The sequence below is a fragment of the Macadamia integrifolia genome, unplaced genomic scaffold (assembly GCF_013358625.1).
Source record: "Macadamia integrifolia cultivar HAES 741 unplaced genomic scaffold, SCU_Mint_v3 scaffold530, whole genome shotgun sequence".
In the NCBI taxonomy this organism is placed as follows: Eukaryota; Viridiplantae; Streptophyta; class Magnoliopsida; order Proteales; family Proteaceae; genus Macadamia; species Macadamia integrifolia.
In genome coordinates this window covers 302,379-325,530 of record NW_024870474.1, presented here as the reverse complement: position 1 = coordinate 325,530, position 23,152 = coordinate 302,379, and the positions used below count along the sequence as shown (strand labels likewise).

The following is a 23,152-nucleotide window of genomic DNA, read 5'->3' as shown; positions in this document are numbered from 1 at the left end:
TCCAGACAACTTATATAGCTATGAATGAATAAAAGACATGTCCACATGCAAAAACTCTAGTTCTAAAATCTAATATTCAAGATTCTTACATCGTTTTATAAATCTAAATTCACACTATATCCAACCAGAAAATAGAGCCAATTCTAAGAATGATGAGAGAAAATGAATATCAGCATGGTCCTCATGGCTCTAGTACACATATAAATATAGTGCACATATAACTTGCATTAGGGACAATTATTCCCTAACATATCAGAAGATTTAATGTAAAAAAAAATTCTCCAGTTAATTGCACCATACAAATAACATTACAGATTCAGATAAATCTATGAGCATAGCTAGGGTTCTTGCTAAATCAAATTCCAACATAACTACAAACATACTCATTCCTCAATATAAATAAATAAATAAATTTTTGTTTAGCAAACGTAGCTTGTGGATGTGAAGTGAAATTGAGCAAAAAAAGGGAAAGATGCTGGGAGAGGAATGCGGCCGCAGTGTTGGGGATTGGGTTCTATAGAGATAAAGATCTTGGAAGATGCAATCGCTAGAGATAGTTGCAGCAAGGCTCGCCACTGGTAATGTTGCTTGGCAAGGTTCTCTAAGGGGCTATGGTTTAATAGAGAATAGTCCATTTAATTACACTAATGCTAGAGTTGAATCTAAAAAAAAAAATGCTAGAGCCGTTCCTTCAAACCCTCTCCTCCATTTGATTCCACTGCCACAACTTCCTTGGCCTTATCTTTTACATTGGCAGGTCCATCTGCAACTCCAACCTCATAAAAATTTTCATTAGGTTCATTGCCTGGATCATCACCAAGATTGACAACAGTTTCTCCAAAACCAACTGAACCATCATCCAGCCTGTTTGATTCCACTGGGACAAGTTCCTCGGCCTTATGTTCCACATTGGCAGGTCCGTCTGCAACTCCAACCTCATAAACAGTTTCGTTGAGTTCATTTCCCAGAAGCCCGATCGCCTCTTCAAATTTTCAGTCCCATGGTCATCGTTAGACATTCCATTAACTCCCAAAGAGATAGAATCTCCGGTGTTGTCTACAGGTACCTCCCCATTAATAACTTGCTCCGCATCAAGCTTTACAGACGACTCCTGCATATAAATTTCTTCTGTAGCCTCCACAAAAATATTCGCTTCAGAATCCTTTGACACTTGAATTCGACTGCCACAATATCTACAAGAAGAGGTTCAACATCGATTGCAACCTCATTTTCCATCACTCCTCTCCGACTGCGGATTCAAAACCCTATGATCACCTGAACCAGTAAACGACTACTCAAAAAATAAACAAATAATAATAGACACATAGACCAAGAACCCTAGAACAAAACAGATAAACAGCTAGAAACTACTCTATCAACACATGTATCACCGATTCACCAAAACGATAAATAGTAGAAGTGATTTGTCATTTCAAGTGTAACCAAAAGAGGAAAAGAAATTGAAAATCTAAAATCATTTAGATCTTTGAATTATAATACATCCATTACTTTTGGTAGTAGCTTTTCATGCCCATGGCCTTTGACTCTTGAAGGAGTGATAAAAAAAAAAGGGTAATTTACAACGCCACCCCCTGGAGAATGCCAATATTATAGGGACACCCCTTCTCTTTCACCAAATTGGACTCGGACCCCCTGCCGTCAGTCAGTGTTACAAAATGCTTTGAAATGACGTTTTTGCCCTTATGAGTAAAACACTGGTAAGTTACCCATTTTCATTATCCCAAAATACCCATCTTTACTTTTTTACCATTTCATTCTCCTTCTCTCCTCTACCAAAGGTTCAGATGAGTTCCAGCCAAGATAAACAGGACAGTAGCCGGCGAATACTTCTCTTTTCATCCCTGGCGAGAAGTGGACTTCCCATCGCTGCCATCTTAGGTCGCCGGCAAAAAGGTTTGTTTGTTTTCTTTATCCTAATCTTCCGAGTTTTGCCGTGCTAAGGTTTTCTCTCTCTCTCTCTCTCTCTCTCTCTCTCTCTCTCTCTCCATTCACTGCTCAAAGTTAGGTTGTGAGTTAGGTTTTCTTCTTCAATCGATTTTGGGAATAAAATCTTTAAGGGCAATTTCGGCACTCCCCTATTTTTAAGGGTAAAATGGTATTTTAAAAAAATATGAACTGCTGATATCAACATTCTTGGTATATTCTGTAATGTTGACTGACGGCAGGGGGTCCGAGTCTAATTTGGTGAAAGAGAGGGGGTGTCCTTATAATATTGGCATTCTCCAGGGGGTGGCATTGTAAATTACCCAAAAAAAAAAGGTTTACTCAGAACCAAAGGCGAAAGAGAATTGGAAGTATTATAATGATCGATAGGAGAAAAAGCTAACATGTTTAGATAATGAAGAAACTAATCGAGCTCCGTCTCTAAAACTTTTCATTTCCTCCGTTTAGAATTATGCTGAAAGCAAAAATGAATAAAAATAAATGAGGTGGCAAGGGGATTGAACAGATTTACAAAGCTAAATAGAGAGAGAGAGAGAGAGAGAGAGAGAGAGAGAGAGAGATTATTATTTTTTTCATCTTCCATTTTGAGGGGTTTTTTTGTCATTTAAAAAAAAAATTTGCATATATCAATGGTTTTTTTGTTTTTTTGAAAAAATATACCAAAGACAGGGAGTACATACTTTTTAATAATAGTATGATATAATTTAATTATACAATCCTTACACTAATTTTTTGTTGGTCAAAGAATCGACTGAATTTTCACGTTTCAGCATTTTAGGAAATTATTTCACTTGCTGGATCACTTGCAGTCATCACGTCTTCTGGCTCTTCTTGGAAATGGTTTAGATCGTGCCAATTCGCTTATGAAAAAGCATCATTTAATGAGATATTTCCCAAGGCTAATCATGTCTACTCATTCCAGCTCCATTTAGTTGATGGAGAATTAAAGGGAAGGGTAAGGTAGGGTACCCAGCCTTTCCCCATATATATATATATATTATAATCATTACTCCAGGAAAGTATCTTGACTCCAAATCATCTCATAGTCATTAAATTTCACTTTATTTTGCACCCAAATCACCTTGATTTAAAATGTAAAATGTTTTATTACTAAATACAATACAAAATTTAAATAATCAATAGTCACACAATGTATTGATTACAAAAGGTTCTCTTTTAAGCTTGAAAATTCACTTCCCTCCCCTTTAATTTCCCTTGCAACCAAATGTAACCTCCACATATTCACATTGCCTAACCAATGCACCAAACTAACTTCACTATCTCCATGTATTATGTTTTCTAAAACCATAAGAAGTTAATAGGAACCCTTAAAATGTCACAAAAAAGCCCACACATGGTGAACTAGACATATGAGACAATGGCGTGTCAAACTCGATGTAACATAGCACCAAATACGGCACTTCTTCTGAAGCATGACACATTAGTACGGTGTGACCTGGATTGTGGGGGTTGAGGAAGCGCAGAAGGGAGGTAGCTTCCTTTTGGGAAAAAGATTAGGCAAGATGATTTCATCGGAAAGATGAGGCAAGAAATGAATAATTGTACAATATGCTGCCAGGTCAAGCAGGCCATAAATAACATGCAAAAGCAATGAAGGCTCTATAACTGCCCGGATACCAGAACAAGGCATGCCAAGATACATCCATTTCCACCGGCTAGGTCTTGTGGTCTTCCAGCTTGCAAATGAATGCCTGAACCAAGCTACCCAAGGTTTTTCTTTAATGTCTTGAACCCTTGGTGTCACAGTATGCCTGGTCAAGGGAGCCGGATGCTCTTTGCCAACTTCTTGTTCCAGTGGGATTCACCAAGTTTGAATTCACCAGAGTCAGAAGCAAATGTGTGAATCTACTTCTAATACATGAAGGCCTGGGGTCGGGTAGTACATATGAGTTAGCCAAGTGGTGATCGCAATAGAGGATTCCATCTATCAAATATGATGCGCCCTCCTCGGCCAATCCTTCCACGGAGATAACATGGAGGTATGGATTCACCATTTTCAGTTGGCAGACTTGGTGGTGGAAGTATTCTTGCTGCAGCCAACTTTTCTGGATCCAAAGGTCTTGTGAACAAGAATACTGGCTCAAGTGGATCCTGCAACAATCGGGCAGTTTGTCAGACAATGCATCTCCCATAGGAAAAAGTTCCTCTCCAACCGCTGGGACACAGCGGGGCATCCGACGGCTGGGAGGACCTGGGGGTGCGCACCTATGTGTTGGGGTGCATGTCTTGGTCCTCCCAGCCATCGGATGCTTCATTGGGAGCCCAAACAGTTGGAGAGGGGCCGGATCCTCTCCCAAGTGTGCATGTGCATGTACATGTACAAATGCATGTGTTTGATCACGGTTATGTTGGCAAGATTCCAAAATTTCTGACAGACTTAAAGAAGGTGGTGGATATTGGTACTCAGAATCCAATGCAGTGTCTTTTACTTAAATTCAAACAAGTGATTGCCAGTGTGGCAGCAATCCAGTATTTTTTTTATTGGTACCTACTCTATAGAACAGTGGGGACAGCCAGGAGGCTCGAACTTGAGACCACCTAGAAAGCATGGGCTTAGTGCACCAAAGCTTCACCAACTGCGCAAGGCAGTTGTTGCAGCAAGCCAGTATTATTTACTCTTCAAAAAATCTTCACTTGCTAGGTTGAGGGGATAGGGAATCAGCTAGATATCCTAATTTAGCAGGGTTTAAAAAGTATACCCTTTTGTCCAACCATCCATGTGGTGGATGTCGTCGTCTCAATTCTCGGTTCAGACACCCTGTTGGGACCATCACCAACTTCGAGTCTGTGAAAGGTGTACTATGTGCTGCAGATGGTCTTGTATGTGTGCGGCTATTAGCCATGTCATCTGAGTCCACAAAATCGTCCTCGCTTGAACCAAATTTGCAAGACATCGGTGGGAAGCCTGGCAGTGCCAGGCCATCTTCAACCAGCTGAGTCTCATGCTGAAATATCCATTACAACTTAACAGAGTCAAACAATCGATAAATATGAACAAGTTATGCTATAGAATTTCTAAAGATGGATAACAAGTTCACCATATTAACTCTTTCAACAATTTTACTAGGATGATAAAGGCAGAGAAGTTTTAATCTGCATGACATTAAATGCACTGAACCAATTCCTTTAGAGGAAATGTTAGAAAGCAGATGAAACATGACATTAAATGCACACCTTGTACTTGATTTGTAATCGTTGAAGGCTGACTTCACTTTCCATGACCTCTCTTTTCTTCTCTTCCCTCTGCAGGAAATAGTGTTATTGGGTATAGAATCCATATGCAGTAGTAGTTACTAGGAATGCTTATGACCTCAAAACAATGAGAAGTATTCAAAATATAAATATTGTCAACAAAATTGATACCTTGATCAAAGCCTCCAGTACAGTTTTGGCTTGATCCAAATTGCGTCTGACCTGAAGATGATTAAAAAATCATAATAATAATGCTAAGTCCCTCTCCTCTTTCCCCTCTCTCTACTCATTAAATATGTGGGCTCCCTTCTCTGATTAATTATACCATTTTTCTACCCACTATTGTCTTGGCATGTAAGATGCTCATATAAGTGGGCAGTTTGTAGATCAGTATCAGAGGAAACTTATTTGACAACGATATGCATACAAACAACAATTCCAAGAAGTCGGAAATACTAAATGATTCAAAAAGAAATGAAAGGGGCAAAAATTCCCACCATCTGAGAAGCCTATTAAAGCTTCATTTGGAGATGTGATAGCGAGCGTAGAAGCAAAAGCAGGAAACCTAGTATTATAAGAGATATCAGGGAGCAAGTGCAATAAAGAAGTTCCTGTATAAATAATAAACAATTCAAGTTGGTCCTTTTTTTCTTTTTTTAATGGATAAAAAAATTCATTACCAAGAAGGGGACGAATATACAAGGGGGAAAGAGGGGGGAGGGGGGGAGATGGCAAAAGCCAACCTAAGGAAAATCAGGCACAAGGCCAGACTACAAGATCCAAGTTGATCCATATTTGGTAGAACTTAAGAACGAACGTATTTAATATTTTACTAGTATATTTTCTTCAGAAAACAAATTAACAATATTAATTTGAAGCATACTTCAAAGAGACAATAGTGATATCTGAAATCCAACAGAAAAACATGAAAAAATTTGAAGCAGAATTTCCACTAGGAAATACAACAACAATCATAACCTTATCCCAACTTAATGGGGTTGGCTACATGGATCCGAAATAGGAATAGGGTTATAAAGAAGTAAGGTGAGATGAGGTACAAAATAGGTAAACCTAGAAATCAAGGCATCACAAGAACATCCCCTAGATGGGGTCGGCAACTCGGGTCCTCGTCCTCCATAGAACTCTATCTGTGGTCATACACTCATACTACAATCTAGCCCTACTACATGCATATCTTTTCTTACAACTTCACCAATAGTCATTTTGGGCCTACCCCTACCTCTTCTAGCTCTATCCAATTGAATCTGGTCACTAGGAAATGTAGGGATGAAATTCTAATTATCACTTATTTTTCAAATTTCCTACCTCCCACTACACCTACCTAATTCCATACAACCCAAAGCAAATTATTTATCAATAAAATGGAATGAACCAAAAGTTAGGTTAATGTCTTTAAATATGGAAAGGATGGTTAGCATCAGTTATAAGACAACTAGCATGGTCAAACTTACCAATGGAAGGATAGCCCTGCCCATGGATTACGTACATCCCAATTTTTATGAACCACCTCCAGTATATGGCCCACCAGCTTAAAAATACCTTCCCATCGTATTTTTCAATGGTTAAACAAAAGTTGCCAAAGTTGAATATTCAACTGATTATTAATGCTTTATATATGCTAATCCGAAATTTGAATTAGTTTGAGACTTACTACACTACTAGATGATGATGTGGGTAGTGGGTACGAAGAAATTTAGAAACAACAAAACTGCCACATGGCAGATATTAAGCTGCTAAGATAAGCATACCCTGACAGGGCTGTGAAGTGGACATTTTCCCATAAAAAACCTCAAATAGTCCCAGCCTAACCCAAGGACAGTTTTCTCTTATCACCTTGAAGTTCTTGACAAAGGAAGGGCAAAAATATAATAAGCTGCTTTAAAAAATTAAAATTAAAATTAAAAAAGTAGCCACACACAAAGTATTCAAACCTTTACACATTTTAGTCCCCCCCAGTTCCTTCACCAATATTATCAAACCACTCAAAGTTTTGGAACCAACAGGTCCCCCAAAGTTCTGGAAAAGAAGAGGAGAGGGGGGGATAGAAAGATGATGGATTCACAAATTCCTAGTCATCATATTGCTGACCTGAGTCATATTGACTATTATACCCTTCTATGCTTCAGACTATTTCAATAGTGTTTCCCTCCATACAGACAATCAAGGTATACAACATCCATCTTGTCAACATGTTAGCATCCCATATAAACCACTTCAAATGGGATTAATGCCCTCAGTCCTCAGATTCTATTACAATAACATTAACATAGCCTCATCTTTTTTTCCCTTATTCATCCCAAAATGGGGTCGGCTTGGCTAATAGTTTGTTGAATCTAAAGAAATCCCTTTCCCACCAATCTCAGCCTTTAGGGTTATTTTCTATTCCCTACCAGCATTTAGTTTATTAGTCATTCTTCCCATAGTCGCTTGTACCCCTTACTCGAATCAGCCACTCCCGCCGATAAGACTCCTAATAATACAAGGCCTAAGCTATGCATGTCTTTCCTCACCACTTCTACTAGGGTTATTTTAGGCTTGCCTCTGGCTCTTTGAGCCTTCAATCTAAGTCAAATCACTCCTCAGTTCACTCCTCCGTAATGGAGCATTCCAAGGCCTCTGTTGTACATGACCATAGTTCAAAATATCATTTCGGTAGGCTATTTTGGTCAAAGACCGAAATGAGCGAAATACCTAAAATTTGGCAAAATTTCCCCAAAACTGTGTATTTTTTCCTAGTGTTTCACTTGGCGATTTTGGGGGGCAAACGGCCGAAATGAGCGAAACAAAATGACTGAAATTTCAACAAAGCAATGCACTTTTGCAACCAAAATGAGCAACATTTTGACAGAAATGAGCGAAATGTTGGCAAAACATTGCTGATTATGGGTTTCACCTCCTACTTTGTCTCAAACATGTCAAAATTAGAGAAATTTCGACAAGTTTTTGAACTATGAACATGGCCACGCCACCTCAAATGACTTTCTTGTAGCTTATAATATTTCGGAAATACTTCCAACTCAGCTCTAATACAGTCATTCCTTAGTCCTTACTTTATCCATCCTAGTTTTTCCGCACCCATCTCGACATTCCCATCTCCACTACACTTAGTTTATACACATGACGCTTCTTAACTACCCAACATTTTGCACCATATATCATTATTTTATTTTTTTTTTGTGAATAAATAAATTCATTACCAACAGAGAAAGATTACAACCCTAATAGAGAAGGGGGGAGAGAAGAGTAGACAAAGCTCAGAGGAGAGGGCTATTCCTGATGGTGGAGCTAGGCAGCTCTCAGGAGTTTACTGCACCATATATCATAGTCGGTCATATAACAATCCTATAAAATTTTTTTAAGCTTTAAAGAAATACGCTGATCACACAACACTCTGAACGCACCTTTCCACTTCATCCATCCTATTTTAATTCCCTGAGCAACAACATCCTTTATATCACCTTCTTTATTTATGATTGAACACAAATACCTTAAATAATCACTTTGTGGGATCTCCCACTCATCAATATTCAGCACCTCATTAACTGTCCTAGTGTTTCTAAAGTTACACACCATATACTTCGTCTTTGTTCTACTTATCTTAAAACGCTAAGATTCCAATGTTGATCTCCATAACTAAAACTTAGCATTAATGTCTCCATGTCTCATCCACCAAAACAATATCATCAGCAAAAAGCATACACCAAAGAACCTCATCTCGAATGTCTTTAGTTAAATCTACTATGATAAGGGCAAAGAAATAAGTGCTTGAGGCTGATCCTTGATGCAACCCAATTGTAATTTGGAATTCAATACGATGACCCCCCACAATTCTTATGCTATTCACCATACCATTATACATACCTTTAATTATGTCCACATATTTACTTGAAACCCTTCTCCTCTATAGTGTATGCTAGAACTCTCTAGGGATTCAATGATGGGTTTTTTCTAGTTCAATAAAGACCATATGGAGATTATTTTGCTCTCTCTAAATCTTTCCATGTGCCTCCTAAGTAAGAAAATAGCTTCCATGGTGGATTCCTGGCATATAACCAAATTGGTTCTCCAAAAAAATAGTTTCTTTTTCAGGTGGGCTACAATAACCCTCTCCCATTACTTCATAGTATGACTTATTAGTTTTATGCATCTATAATTACTACAACTCTAAAAATCAACTTTATTTTTGTAATTGGGACCATAATGCTTCTCCTCTATTCATCTGGCATTTTTCTTGTGCTAATAATCTTATTAAACAGCTTGGTTAGCCAAGATAAAAATAGATTGTCCTTAGGTTAAGCATCGGAGTGCAGCGCTATAGCTTGAGTATCAAATTCTAACCAGGCTGACTAGCCTCAACGCACTCCTGCACAAAGCTACCTCTGTTCCATGGACACATTGTAACCTCATAAGTAAGAAGTTATACCGTCATCAAACTAATTCCCCTTCTCCTATTGGCACTTCTGTGATCACTCTTGGGATTGGATGAACGTAATCAGCTTAAGACCGTGGCTCTTACAAACCAAAAGACTGAAGTTTTGCATTTTGTTGGTTGGTTATGACCTTTCCCCAGACCCTACAGTTGCAAGAGCCTGGTCCACTAGGTACATCCTTTTTAATTGGTCACATTTTATTCATGAAATGATCAGAAATTCAAAGCGTAATCTCAGCATTCAATGTCTATTCCTGAATAATCTCATTATTCAACCATTTCTTGTACCAAGTTCAATGTAAGACAGATTAGTCAACATTTATATGTTTCAATGCAACAACAGTATCTCATGCACTGGGTTGCTCCTTTTTTTTTCAATATAAATATGTTACATCAAACATAAAATAGAAACTATGATAAAGCACGACCTATGGAATCTAGTATGAACTGGCTATCACAACATATATGGATAGAACTTATAATGGAGTCTTAAAAACAAATAATTTATGCTGGGTCTTCATCATTTTTTTGGGTTCATTAGGGTTTTATTGGTTGGAACTTCAAATTATCTTGAAAGGAATAAGATATCCTTCTTTTGGGGTTCCAATATCCAATCTAACGAAAGTTTAATCTAATTAGGCACAATTTTGCGGCTTAAAAAGGATCCTCCTCAACTCTCGTGGGAAAGGTCTGGTTCAAGGACATCATAGCAAGAGCAGCTTGGTTGCAGTAGGAGCTACGATTATCAACTTCGACGTGAGATGTAATATATGACAAAGGAGGAGTGATGCATAATTGTGGCAGAACCGGATTGACCATTCTGGTAATCTAGACCGAGACGAACTAAGTTAAATTGGGTTTTGGGGTTCAATAGGATATTTTAATTGTTTAGGATTTATTTGGAAATATCTATGTAATCTTTTATTTTGGGAAGTTATTAGACAAGTAGGGAATTTCCAATTTGATTTTTTATTGTGTTTCTATTTTTTGTTAGTCTAGGTCTTTGGAAGTAATTAAGAGATTTTATTCTATTTCAATTGGGTAGTTTTTAATTTGGTTTTCTTATAAATAGGCTTCTAACCCAATTCATGGGCAGAGTAGAAAAATGGAATTTGAAATTTGATTTGTTATAGTGCCGGATTGGTACTTGGCAATGGTCATATGACCTCTCTGTCCCCCCCCCCCTTGTGCGATCTTTTCACTCTCTTCTTCTTCTCTCCTTCCCCTTCCTACCCTAGTGTTAATGATACTCTGTTCTGGATGGTACTATCAGATCTGTAACTTTATTACCAATCAATTGACCCTGAGATTCAGGTTGAAGGTAACCTACTCTTAGGCGATTTAAACCCTTGATTCCCAGTCCTAACCTCCCTCCTGTGGTGAGAAACAAAATCAACAGATCTGAACCCTAACTTCCACCAGTTCTGTTTTGAAGATTCATCTGCAGTTTAATATCTGATATTCTGGATTGCTATTGATTGGATTTCAGAGTACTGTGGAATAGTTGCTTCATCCTAAAATCCCGGATCGATTGGTCGTATGAGTGGGTTATTTCCATTGAAACAGGTTCAGGTCTTCCGCACTTTCTGTCCTATTATGAAGATGAAGAAGAAACCCTATTCTTCTCAATTTTGATTAAAGGCACAACTCTTGTTATTTTCATAACAGCCCTTCATATTAATAGTTTGTTTATATTTCGATCCCACTTCATGTTAAATTCCAGACATGCCCACCTTTTCAATTTAAGTTACTGTTTCACCCCGTACCTCTTTAATCCTATTCAAAGGGTCTTGATTATACTGTGAATTTACAAAATTGCCACTCAACCTTTAAACTGAATTATCTATATTCTTGTGGGCCCATGGTGATCCAATTTGAGGGTTTCCGAACCCCAAATTCGCATCATGGAGTATTTTTATCGCTCGGTCATGTCATACAGGCCCGAGTTGGACATCCAATTGCTTCGATTTGAATTATCCAGAGGTTCACACCCTTTGGCTACAACCATGAACTATCCAATAATTAGATCTTTTCACAATGAGATCTACTATACAGTAATGGCATTAAATTACAGAGGTTGGCTAGGTAGCTTAACCTGATTGCAAAAGAGGGTAAATCAGCCACATTAAAATTACCTTATGAGGAGGTCCGTTTGATATCCAACACTACTCCGTATGGATTGGAGCAACTATTATATAGCCTACAATCCTCTGTTCTTGGAGTAGAGACCAGAAAAAATCCGTACTCGAAATAATATTTTTAAGCCAATTGAAGTGCAGGGTCTTCAAACAACAACGAGCTGAGTCAACTATTCAATTAAATGATATTGAGCATGTTTCTCTTCTCCTTTCAATGGGATTGTTACCTACGACCCTGAGCACCATCCACCTTTGGGTAACTCTACTAGGCCTTCCGCTCCACTTCTGGTATGAGGGTGGTCTAAGTATTGTTGGCTTTGTCTTCGGGAATCCCTTGTATACCGATGGAAGGACCAAAAAGATGGACCGTCTTGCTTTTTACCAAGATATGTGTAGAGGTTTTGGTTGAAGATCCTCCACCATCCTTCATCACGGTGGCTGATGATGGGGATTTTCTTCCAAGCAACAAGTCTGCTATGATTGGATTCCACCCCACTGCTCAAAGTGTTAAGTCATTGGTCATCTCTCTGAGAAATGCCCCAGAGTCTTTGCTGCCACCATCATACCACCCTCTCTATTAGAAGCCACCACCGAACCCCCCCTCTAGACCAGCAGCCACCAATGAACATCCCCTTCATCTTGACACCACCATGGAACCTACCTCCCATTCAACACCCATCGTCGACCCTACCACCTCCATAGGCAACTAAGGGTATAAATCCGCTTGGTTCCGGGTATACTGCTCGGTTCCAATTCGGTTCAAAAGAGAATTGCTGTGAACCGAAAAACGGAACCGAGAATCAACTTGGTTTTGACATGTGATACTCTAACCTAACCGAGCTTAGGTTTTTATTCGGTTACATTCAGTTCCGGTGAAACTGCAAGCTGAATTTTGAGAAACTACTTACTATAAGGTAAACAGAAAATGAAATACAGAGAACTGACCCACCATCCTAGCCAGATGAATTGATAAACTAATATAAGTAGAGACTACTCACTCATCACATGAAGGATTGGACCCAAAAAAAAGATTTAGGAAGAGATGATTGCACACAAAGCGTGAAGCTAGTTCGGAACCACCATGACTGTCAGTCTTTTCCTGTCGACTAGGGTATACTGGCTCTAGTTTAGAGTTGGGAGATGAGAGATAGAGACATTGGGAGATATCTTCCCCAGCCAAGGGCTGCCTGAGAATGAAGATGAAGCCCATCTACGCAAGGTCTTGGCTGCCATAGTTGGGAAGGGGCGCTTGACAAGAGAGAATATGCAATGAAGTGAAAATTAAACCAGCTGTCCAGCTCCAATTCCAAAGCTTATGTGATGGGACTCTTCATTTAGACAAAATAGAACAGAAAAACTAAAAGGATGTCCCTTCCTTCTTCATTATTTGATACTATTTAAATTTTAATGACAATGATACCACAGGAGTTGTGCCACAGTAAGAATAAGACATTTTACAATTATATATAATACATCTGGCTTTTGAATGCTATTAAATTCGATTCTTGGTTCCAACCAACGGTTCTTTGATTGAATCTGGAACCAAGCCGAACCGAAGTAAATACTCAGGTACTCAGACCAGATTCATTCGGTTCGGTCTGGTTAATTCAGCTCAATTTTGGTATTCTGTTTCAGTTTCAATTACAAATTGACATCCTTATAGGCAACCCTACCTTTGGCAAGAAAAAATCTAAATCTTCCCTCTACCCCTCCTCCCATGATGGCCCTCCCAGGCCCAAATATTACCTATCGTCGTCACCAAGGTCCTACTCATTGTCGGTGTGAACCCCCCTCTGGCTCCCCCCAGTCACAAACTAGAAAATCCCTCCCTACACTAGTCCATAACTCAGCAACAATCGAAGGTCACAACAAGTTTCTGGCTCTGCGTTCTGATAATAACAAGTCACTTCTATTAACGAACTTGTCGACTCTACCATACCCCTCTCCTTTTTGCTCACTAAACATCCATCCTTCCACCATGTAGCCACAATCAACCACTTCTCCGCCTCCCTCTGATTCGTTATCCTTCCCTCTGTTGTACGTTCAAACCCCAATGGGATTACCCTAAACTTCAAGAACGTCCTCTAACTTCGTACTCCCACCCCCATTTTACCCTTGTTATCCTTCCCTTGGGGAGGGCCCCACCCTCAGTGCCCCACTTACCACAACCTCCCCAACTCGCTATCCCCGCTCGTGTTGGGCCCTTCAAATGACAAAGTTCATCCCAATACCACCCCCCCACACTAACCACCCTTATTCTCCTTTTATTGGGCCAACCCTCATTGCAATCCATCTCACACCCAACCCCTACCACGAGCCAACCCCGATTAGGGAAATATGTCACAAGTTAGGAAAGTCTTAGTAGTTAAGTTAATCTTGGTGATTTTCTTTTATCAATTTAATTATAAATATGTGACCAACCACCCCCACCCCCTTTGGTATGTAATTTTGGAATTTAATAGAAACTTTTTTTTTTTGGTTAAGGTTGTGCATGACCCTTCCCTTCCCCCCTCCTCACTCTCGATATCTCTCCTCTTTCCTCTCTTCCCTCACAGTTTTCCTTTCTCCTAAATCTTCGCAATCTCCTTTTTCTCCCCTTTTCCCTGCGGCACCTTGCTGGAAGGTATTTCTCAGATCTGAATCTTTACCCTACCATATATTAATGATCCCACCACCAGCAGATCCATCGATCGATCCACACCAGGGGGGAAGGAAACATTAAGGCAAATAACTAAGCAGAACAATGGAAAAAATAAACAATTATAGATCTCACAGGGGAAAAGAAGAGCTGAAAAATACTCTCAGGAAGATCCAAGTAACTTCTCGTCCTAGTAAGAAGACAGCAGAAAATAGTAACATCGGAAGACAATCCCCTTATAATTAGATATTATCCTATTTGGAAACTAATTACCAATCAAATAAAATCCCTCCCTTTTACAAAGATAGAAACCCAATAAATTGGAATTCCTGGTTTCTCAAAGTAAAAAATAAAATTAGAAACTAGCTAGATAATATCTTCCTAACTATTACAAGGAGATTTGAAAATTGAAACTACATCAATCAAAGATTTCCTAAAATCTTGCAACTTAAACTGCTCCATGCGAGCTGGCCATGGGGCCCACAAATCAAGAGGTAATCTTCTTCAAGTCTTCTCCACGCAAGCTGTCCTTGGGTTGAACCAATCAAGAACCAAGAACCAAGAACCAAGCCACATCAGACCAGGCTGCCTCCCACAGCAGTTGCATCCCACAACCGGTCTGGACTGGTTTTGGGGCCTTGTTCCTGCAATCTACATCAAAATAGTAACAATCGGCAAAGACCACAGTCAAAAGTTTCCACCCTCATGAGGCAACAATAAAGCTCTTAAGCCTTGCATTAAAATTTTATATCTACAAAGGAAGATGATCTAACATACATTGACTTCTAATAATGACATGTAAACAGCATAAAATACCACATACAAATGGATCATGGCAGTTAGTTTCCACCCTCATTAGGCAACAATAAAGCTCTTAAGCCTTGCATTAAACATTTTACATCTACAAAGGAAGATGATCTACATACATTGACTTCATATAATGACATGTAAACAGCATAAGATACCACATACAAATGGATTATGGCATTTACCTGGCGAAGCTTTTCAAATGACTGAACATTGTTCTCCCTCCTTTGCATCTAACAATTAAGAACAGAAAGGTTTGTAATAATTTTTGCTTCTTCATCACCAAAACAGTATTTGATTTGATTGAGAATATCATGATGCAAAGTTCACATTTCCCATTAGACAATGAAACAAAACCAAACAAATTTAACCACCTACCCTTCTTGTGTGCAGCCGGTGGGCTTTCTCCCTTGGTCTGAATACATTGTATGGGTTGGTATCATTAACTGGTGGAGGGGGCTACACAGAGAAAAGAATGGGTCAGAATTAGATTAGCTGAAGCAAACAGGAAGTAACACTGTTTAAGTGGAGCGCAACAGAGCCAGTGATAATCAAAACTAACCATAAATCTAATCACGAGAAATTCTTCAGCTTTATGTACTTCAAGCATCTCTTAATGACTATGAGTAGACCATTACCAATGACTCCAAAAAATTCCTAAACCATGGCAACTCAATTCGACTAAGCCTTATTACAACTGAATGGGGTCAGCTACACGGAATAGAGCCATATTCGATGACATACCTAATTCATGCATATATTTCTCACCATTTCTCGTAAAGTCATTTTATGCCTATCACATGGCCTTTTGGCTTTTCTAATCTGAATCATATCACTCCTCAGTCCTCACCTGCACACTCAAAAGTTCTATATTACACAGGACAATGCCACCAAAAACGACTTTTTCCCAGTTTATTATGTATTGGACCAACTCCTAAATTACCTCTAAAGTGTTTATTTCTCATATTTTATAGTTTTACTACTACTCATCCACCTCAACATCATCATTTCTGCACCAATTTCATCTATATCTTCTTTCTTTACTGCCCAACATAAGCTCCATACATCACTGGCTCACTGCTGATTGTATAACTATCCTATATAATTTTCCTTCAACTCTTAGCGGAATGCATTGATCAAACAACACTCCAAAAGCATCTCTCCACTTCATACACCTCACTTTAATTGTGTGTAACATCTCCCAATTTCTCCTCCTTTATTTGCAAATTACAATTTAACCCAAAAATCTAAAATTATAACTTTTCTAGGTGTCTGACATGAAAATTTTACCTACGAGAAAGGAAAATAACAAGTAAAACAAACTGTAACATTCGATACAATAATGATGGCCAAGGGTTCCAGGAACAACCAATTATAAATGTTCAAGCAAGACCTTGATAAATAACACAACAAGTGTTAAGAGTTTATGTAATAAGGGTACTTTAGGAACAAGTTTATTATCTTCTTGTCTTGTATTGTATTTTCTTTTTTCTTTTTTTTTATCTTTTACCTCCCTAGGGAGGTGTATATAATTCCTTACATCTTATTAGTGAAGTAATGTAGATATGGTAGAGAATCTTTTCTATACACACAACAGACCACACATTCCAATCTTCTTTTCTTCTTCTTCTTCTCCAACCTTCCACTCTTTTGTTCTCTTGTTTTCTTTCCATCCTTATATTCTAACTATAAACAGCGCAGTCCCTGAGATCCATTCTAACCCAGCAGCATTCTAACCCAGCAGCATCTTCTTTTGCTGGCTCATCTGCCATTAGCCGAACTTGGCTTCCAAATGAGAGAGTAGTTCACTTTCAATCCTACTTCACTATAGTTGCAGATATATATATATATATATTATAAAGTTGCATATATTCTATTTCTGTCCGGCATATCTTAAAAACCTTCTGATTCTGAACTGTGTTTACATAACTCTAGCTTAGCATCCCCTGCTTACATTCAAATACCAAAATAATATCATTAGCAAAAAAGCATAGGCAAAGGAACTCATCCCGCATGTGTCTACACAACTCATCCATGATTGGCTTAAGCGTCTACCCTAAATCTTCAACTAAAAACACTTCAATATTAGGGGTGCAGGAAATCCTAAGCATTTCAATGCACACTGTGCTAGTACATTGCAAAACTAAAATATCTTGAGAAACTAAAAAGATGTAGCATATAAGAAAGTAACAGTACACACCTGCAAGCGGCGTAAAATAGGCTTTTGCCACTGTTCTCGCTGTGGGGAAAGAGGCATGAGAGCACAGATGAGATATTATACTACAGCAGAAACAGTGAATTGAACTCATATAAACTGATTGAGCTCACAAAAAATCTTAAACAACATATAGAAGAGAAAAGGTATTAGAAAGGAAAAGGAAACAAAGTAAGGACGGTGAAGTAAACTGTAAGAATACATTATAAAATAATTATAAATAATAAAAAAAAAAAGGATAAACACTTGAACTTAGTAACAAACTCACATAGATCAAAATCCCGGTTGAAACCACCAACATTTCACGAAGTAATTTGGTATCAGAAAAGGTAAAAAAAAACTAGGTTTGACTCAATAGGAAGATAGGGTTTCGACCAAAATTCCAGCATTTCACCAGAAATTTTGGTTTTAACTCAGTTTCGGTTCGAAGTTTTGATCCATTTCATGACTTTGGAGAAATTTCGCCCATTAGAGGGGGGAACATCTAAAAAAACCCCAGATTTGGTAGTCTTGGCCAAATGACATCACATACATTTCTTGGTTGAACAAAGTGTTAGGGACTACCACAACGCATCTACAACAACGATTTGCCAGGTACATCATTTTTTCCCAAAGGTTTTGAGCCTTCCGGAACTCCATGTGGTACTTACACAGGGTAGGAGGAATGGTTCATAAGGCTTTTTAACAGTGGATGAACCCTTGTACCTGACTATTTATAGCACTTATATACTTGTAACACATTTGACATTGTGTATTATTAAATGATCTTCTTCATTCCTACTGCATATATTAGTTATTTCATTAAATTTTATGTGTTCTAACACAAAATTATGTGCAAAATAGGTCATATTTGAGAAAGTATACAGCACGGTATGGCGTACACTACCGAAATAGGGTACGAAGCCAACTTCATTTTGGGATTTTTTTTATAATCTAAATGTTCCAATATGTTTAGAAATGCTTAATTAGGATTTTACAAAAGTTATAGACCTCACTCCACCACCAAAATGGCCAGTCGAAACATGCATAGTGTCAGTCGAATTTCAGTTGAAACCCAATATATTTCAGTTTCAACCAGGGTCCAAACCGAAATCTTGAACCTTACATACTCTCAACCAACTTACCTCTATGGAGTTAATCTTGAGTAAGGAGGCAAGTTGAACACATATCACTATAAAGCTAACCAAAACATGCATATATACTAAAGCATGCATATAAATTCAATAAGCATATGCATGTGTGTGTGCATATTTGTGGGTAAAATCAAACCTTTGCCTTCCAATAGTTATAAACAGACTGAAAAACTGTACTTCGTATGGATTGGGATTGCAAAGCCTGCACAAAAAGGTAACAGCAAACAATTAAACAAATGAAAACAATATGCCAAAAGGCAAGAACAATAAAACTGCACAAAAGAAATTAATGTCAGAATCCTTCACACAGTCGCCCATTATTTTGTCTTATTTACCACCATTTCTTCCTAAAAGGTGCCTCAACAACCAAGGTCAATGCTATATTGCTATGATATGTTTTTCTTTTAACAGCAAGTAAATTTGAACTGATTTGCCTCTCAACTTTGCACGGTGCAATCTCCCTTCAGAGTTTAACTTATTCAGCTTATCATAAGTATAAGCCCCTAATCAAAATTTCCCTTATCAGATTGCAACCATCCACTTAACAGCTATATTTTGGAACGTAGGCACAAGTATGTGTTCCATTTAAATAGAAAAATATAGCCGCTTTTTTTCTATCACATATCCCACCTTGGTTAGCCCAAAATGTTATCACTGTATTTACATAAATAAAATAATTGCTTCCAATTATGATATGTGCACGCCAACAAGAACATAGTTAAAGTTACTGGGAACAGTTGAGAGCTGAATATTAACTGTACACGACAATTGCCCATATCAATAAAGAATGATCAAAGGATGATTTGACCATGATGTGCAATTGGGTCAAAATAATCTTGAATGTTGTGTCCTAGCTATGAAGGTGTGTTTCATGCTTCAACGTAGACTCAACTCCATTCCTCTCTTCTTTTCTCTTTTACATTACCCTGTTGAAAACTTTCTTTGTTCAAATTTGTTAATACACTACCAAATGCGGACTGAAAATTCAAGAGGCTAAAACAAGTGTACAAAGCAAAAGAAGAAAAGTTGAAAACGATGCAACCGTTCCATAAGACACATCTAATTTGAGACAACCTCACATAAGAATCAGAACAAAAGAGGGTGGTGGCCTACAATACTCAATTCTGATCCAACTTCAATTAAAAGCAGCCACACAAGGCTAGTCTGATTAGTCTTTTCCCTTAAAACAGTTACCAACTGGCAGTGAAAAATTGATTATCAGATTACATGGTAGACAATAGTTCACCTCAACGGCAAGCATTTCAGCATCCAGATGTGAAATAAAAGGGATGGATAAATGGGGCCTGGGTGGCTGAAAACAAATAACAACAGGCAGCTGGAGATTGGAATATAGTTCACATAATGAGATCAAAGTTCACCTCAAATGCAGATTCCAAATGTAGAACTACAGGGATGGGTGAACCAATAGTAGGTGTTATTATTCCTGCTCTTTCCCGGGCTTTATGATCCAATACCTCCAACTTAAAAAGAAGATTCTCAAACCTGCACTAACAGGCATTAGAACACAATTAACAAAAGAGATTAAATCTCAGGCAAAAGAGAAAAGTATTTCATAAGTTCTGTCATGAGAAATTCAACTTGGGAGGGTAGTTTGATTGTTGTGAAGGTTTTGATATATAGTGGTGGAGGCTAATTTGGCTACTATCAATGGCATATGAAGAGGGACCTTGGAGATCTGCTTGCATCCTTAGGAGCATATAGCAATTGCATCACAGAGAAATTTCTTATTCAGCTGGAAGCCTAGGACTGCAGATGACATGGCAGATGTTTTGGCTAGGAAGAGGGTTCATAGGATCAGATAGCGATCCAGGAATGCTCCTCCTTGAATGATTAAGGATGAATTTCTTAATTTCTTGGGCCTCTCCTGTACTCACTTCTTTCTATCAATAAAACCATTACTGCTTATGTTGGGAGGTGAGAGGAAGAAGAGTCTCTGGATGAATATGGCAATCACCATATTCAATGAAACTCAAAAGGGGTATAACTCCATATAACACAAGGATAAGCACAGTATCGATTAAATAACAAGCTTTGGTACTTGAAGATGTCAAAATCCAAAGTAATATATCAATCAAGACAACCGCAATTCAGTTCCAACAAGAGTATCTATCACAAATATAAGATGTTAAAAATACTAAAGAAACAAGAATCATCAATAAATATGCGCCTAGTTAAGTCAAATATCAAGGAATCCCCAAGGAGCAGTTCAAAAAGGCAACAATTTGTTAACAAACATTATATACTCAACTCATCTAAGCCTTTTCCCAACTGTTAACAAACATTACATATTAATACATAATTCTAGATATAAATGAGAAGTGGTACACTTCAGAAGTTATTAATACATTGTTTTATAAAGAACAAAAGCCCACTTGATGCAGATCCGGCTTCCAAAACCGGAATCGGATCGCTTATGGGCCCATGCAAATAGTCAATAGTTCAATTGCAACAATCAATGGCAGTTTTGTAATTATAGTGGGTTTACAAAGTGGGCTGGCAATACTGTAAACAGTTGAAATTTAAAACCAAAAGGGAAAAGAAACAAAGGATGAGTAACGTATGAGGTAGGAGGGGTAATCTTAGAATGCGACTTAAAACAAGGAATCAAGGAGGTGTATAATGGGAAAATCAAATAAAGAGGTATTAACACAACCCATGATTTGAGGGCTTGTCTCCAACCTTGGACAAAACAATGGTGGCAGAACAAAATCTGATTCAAGAGAGAGTTCTCTCCCATGAGGACTCCAATCAACTCAAAATTTCAGGAGGAAAATTGGAAACCACTGTACTCTTGAACCGATGCAGAAAACAACTCATTCTCAAGCCCAGAAATCAGCAATAACTCCTAAAATCAGGTAGGTCGATGTCTTTCGTTCAGATCTGAGTTGCAGTGGATTAAAGTATCGGTATCGATCGCCGTATCGGTTGGCTAATTTTAAGACACGTATCGTATCGGAGATACGCTAAGATATGCTAAAGCTCAAGGATTAAAGTATTGGTCCCCGTATCAGTCGGCTAAATTTATGAAACGTATTGGAGGGTATCATATCGGTATTGGAGATACTTTAAACCATACACTTTCGTTCTCAGGAAGAGATTTAGGACTAAGGCTACAGGGGATTGAATTGCCTAGGTACAGGTTGGCTTCGACCCACATCTCAGGTAAAGAGGATTAGGGATGAGGGAGAATGATCGAACCTCACTTAGGCTTGCGGGTTTGGTAATGGCAAGAAGTAACATAAAAGAAGAAGAAGAAGAATAACTAGAAAGAAAGAGAAGAGAATCCGGAAGAGGTTCAGAGAGGAGGAGAGAGAAAGAGAGATCGCACAAAGCGGGGGAAGAAGATGGTCACATGACCAGGATTAAGCACCTACGTGGCACCATAACCATTCATTCAATTCATTCTTCAAAACTGTTCAATAACTTGAGTTACATGCCTTTATATAATAAAAATCAAATTAAGACTTCCTAATTAAATTCTAAAACTGAAATAGAAACTCCTAATTACTTCCTAAATCCTAGACTAATAAAGTAGAAACGCAATAAAACTAAAACTAGAAAATTCTACCTGTCTAATAGCTACCCGAAATAAAAGATTATAAATATTCTCCAAATAAAATAAAATATTAAAAGATCCTAATAGCTTTGAACCCAAATCGGTAACTTTGATTCCAAATTGGATCCGGTTCATCTCTGTCTGGATATCTACACAGGTCTGGATCGATCCACGGTTGTGAACCTGCATCACTTTTAATGCCTATATGAGTAAAAAATAGTAATTCACATTCATTTCTAAGGTAATAAATCCAAGTTGATAGGAATGCATAACCATAAACATGCTTTTCTTTCCTTCAAGAAACTAAGAAATATTCAAGATTATATTTTTAATTTGCATTATTAGGATCAAAACTTGGAAACAACCTCTTCTCCGAAGCAGGGGGTAAGGCTACGTATACTAGCCCCTCCCAGACCCTGCATTAGAGGGAGCCTCGTGCACTGGGTTGCTCTTCTATTTTTGTTATTCAAGATTATATTTTTAATCAACCGAAGATTCTGCACAGATCATCAACCAACAAGGAATCTAAGACAATGCCTAGTCAAAAGTCTCTCGTGAAAGAGTTTGTGCCGAACAAACTACCACGTTTGATAACAAGGTTTTGAAGAGTGTTACTGATGTTCCACCTACTCAGGGGAGAGGTACCCAGTATTCTGCGAAATTAGGATTTTGATGCTATAATTCTTTCCTGGGATAGGCGCAGCAAGTACTACAGGCTAATATCTTATATGATCAATTGAATTAGTGAGGGGTTTGATGCAAATCAGCAGTAGAATAGGAACTTTAAAAAAGTGCCTACGAAAGAGAAAGGCAAGCTCAACTCACTGATTCACCAACTCATTGAGTAAATAACTGAGCCACCAACTCAGTGAGTTGACTTAGTTGAGGTGTTCTGGTTGAACACAACAACCAGGTTGTGGGGTGCGAATAATAAATTCCAAGTCTGTTTTCTTAGTATTCCAAGTTGCTTTAGGACCACCTACAGATTATCGTGGGATTCAAGCTCTTTTGTTTGT

At 38.2% G+C, this 23,152-nt stretch overlaps 1 long non-coding RNA gene and 1 pseudogene across 1 annotated transcript; both read right to left on the bottom strand.

Annotated features, from left to right (window-relative positions):
- Positions 1–260: 260 nt before the first annotated feature.
- LOC122069063 lies at positions 261–1,574 on the bottom strand. The gene is made up of 2 exons (XR_006137342.1): positions 1,510–1,574; positions 261–1,275 (listed from the first exon to the last, which is right to left on the bottom strand). It is a non-coding gene; the product is annotated as an uncharacterized LOC122069063 (long non-coding RNA).
- Positions 1,575–3,465: 1,891 nt separating this feature from the next.
- Positions 3,466–23,152, bottom strand: part of LOC122069076 — a 35,380-nt pseudogene continuing 15,693 nt past the window's right edge.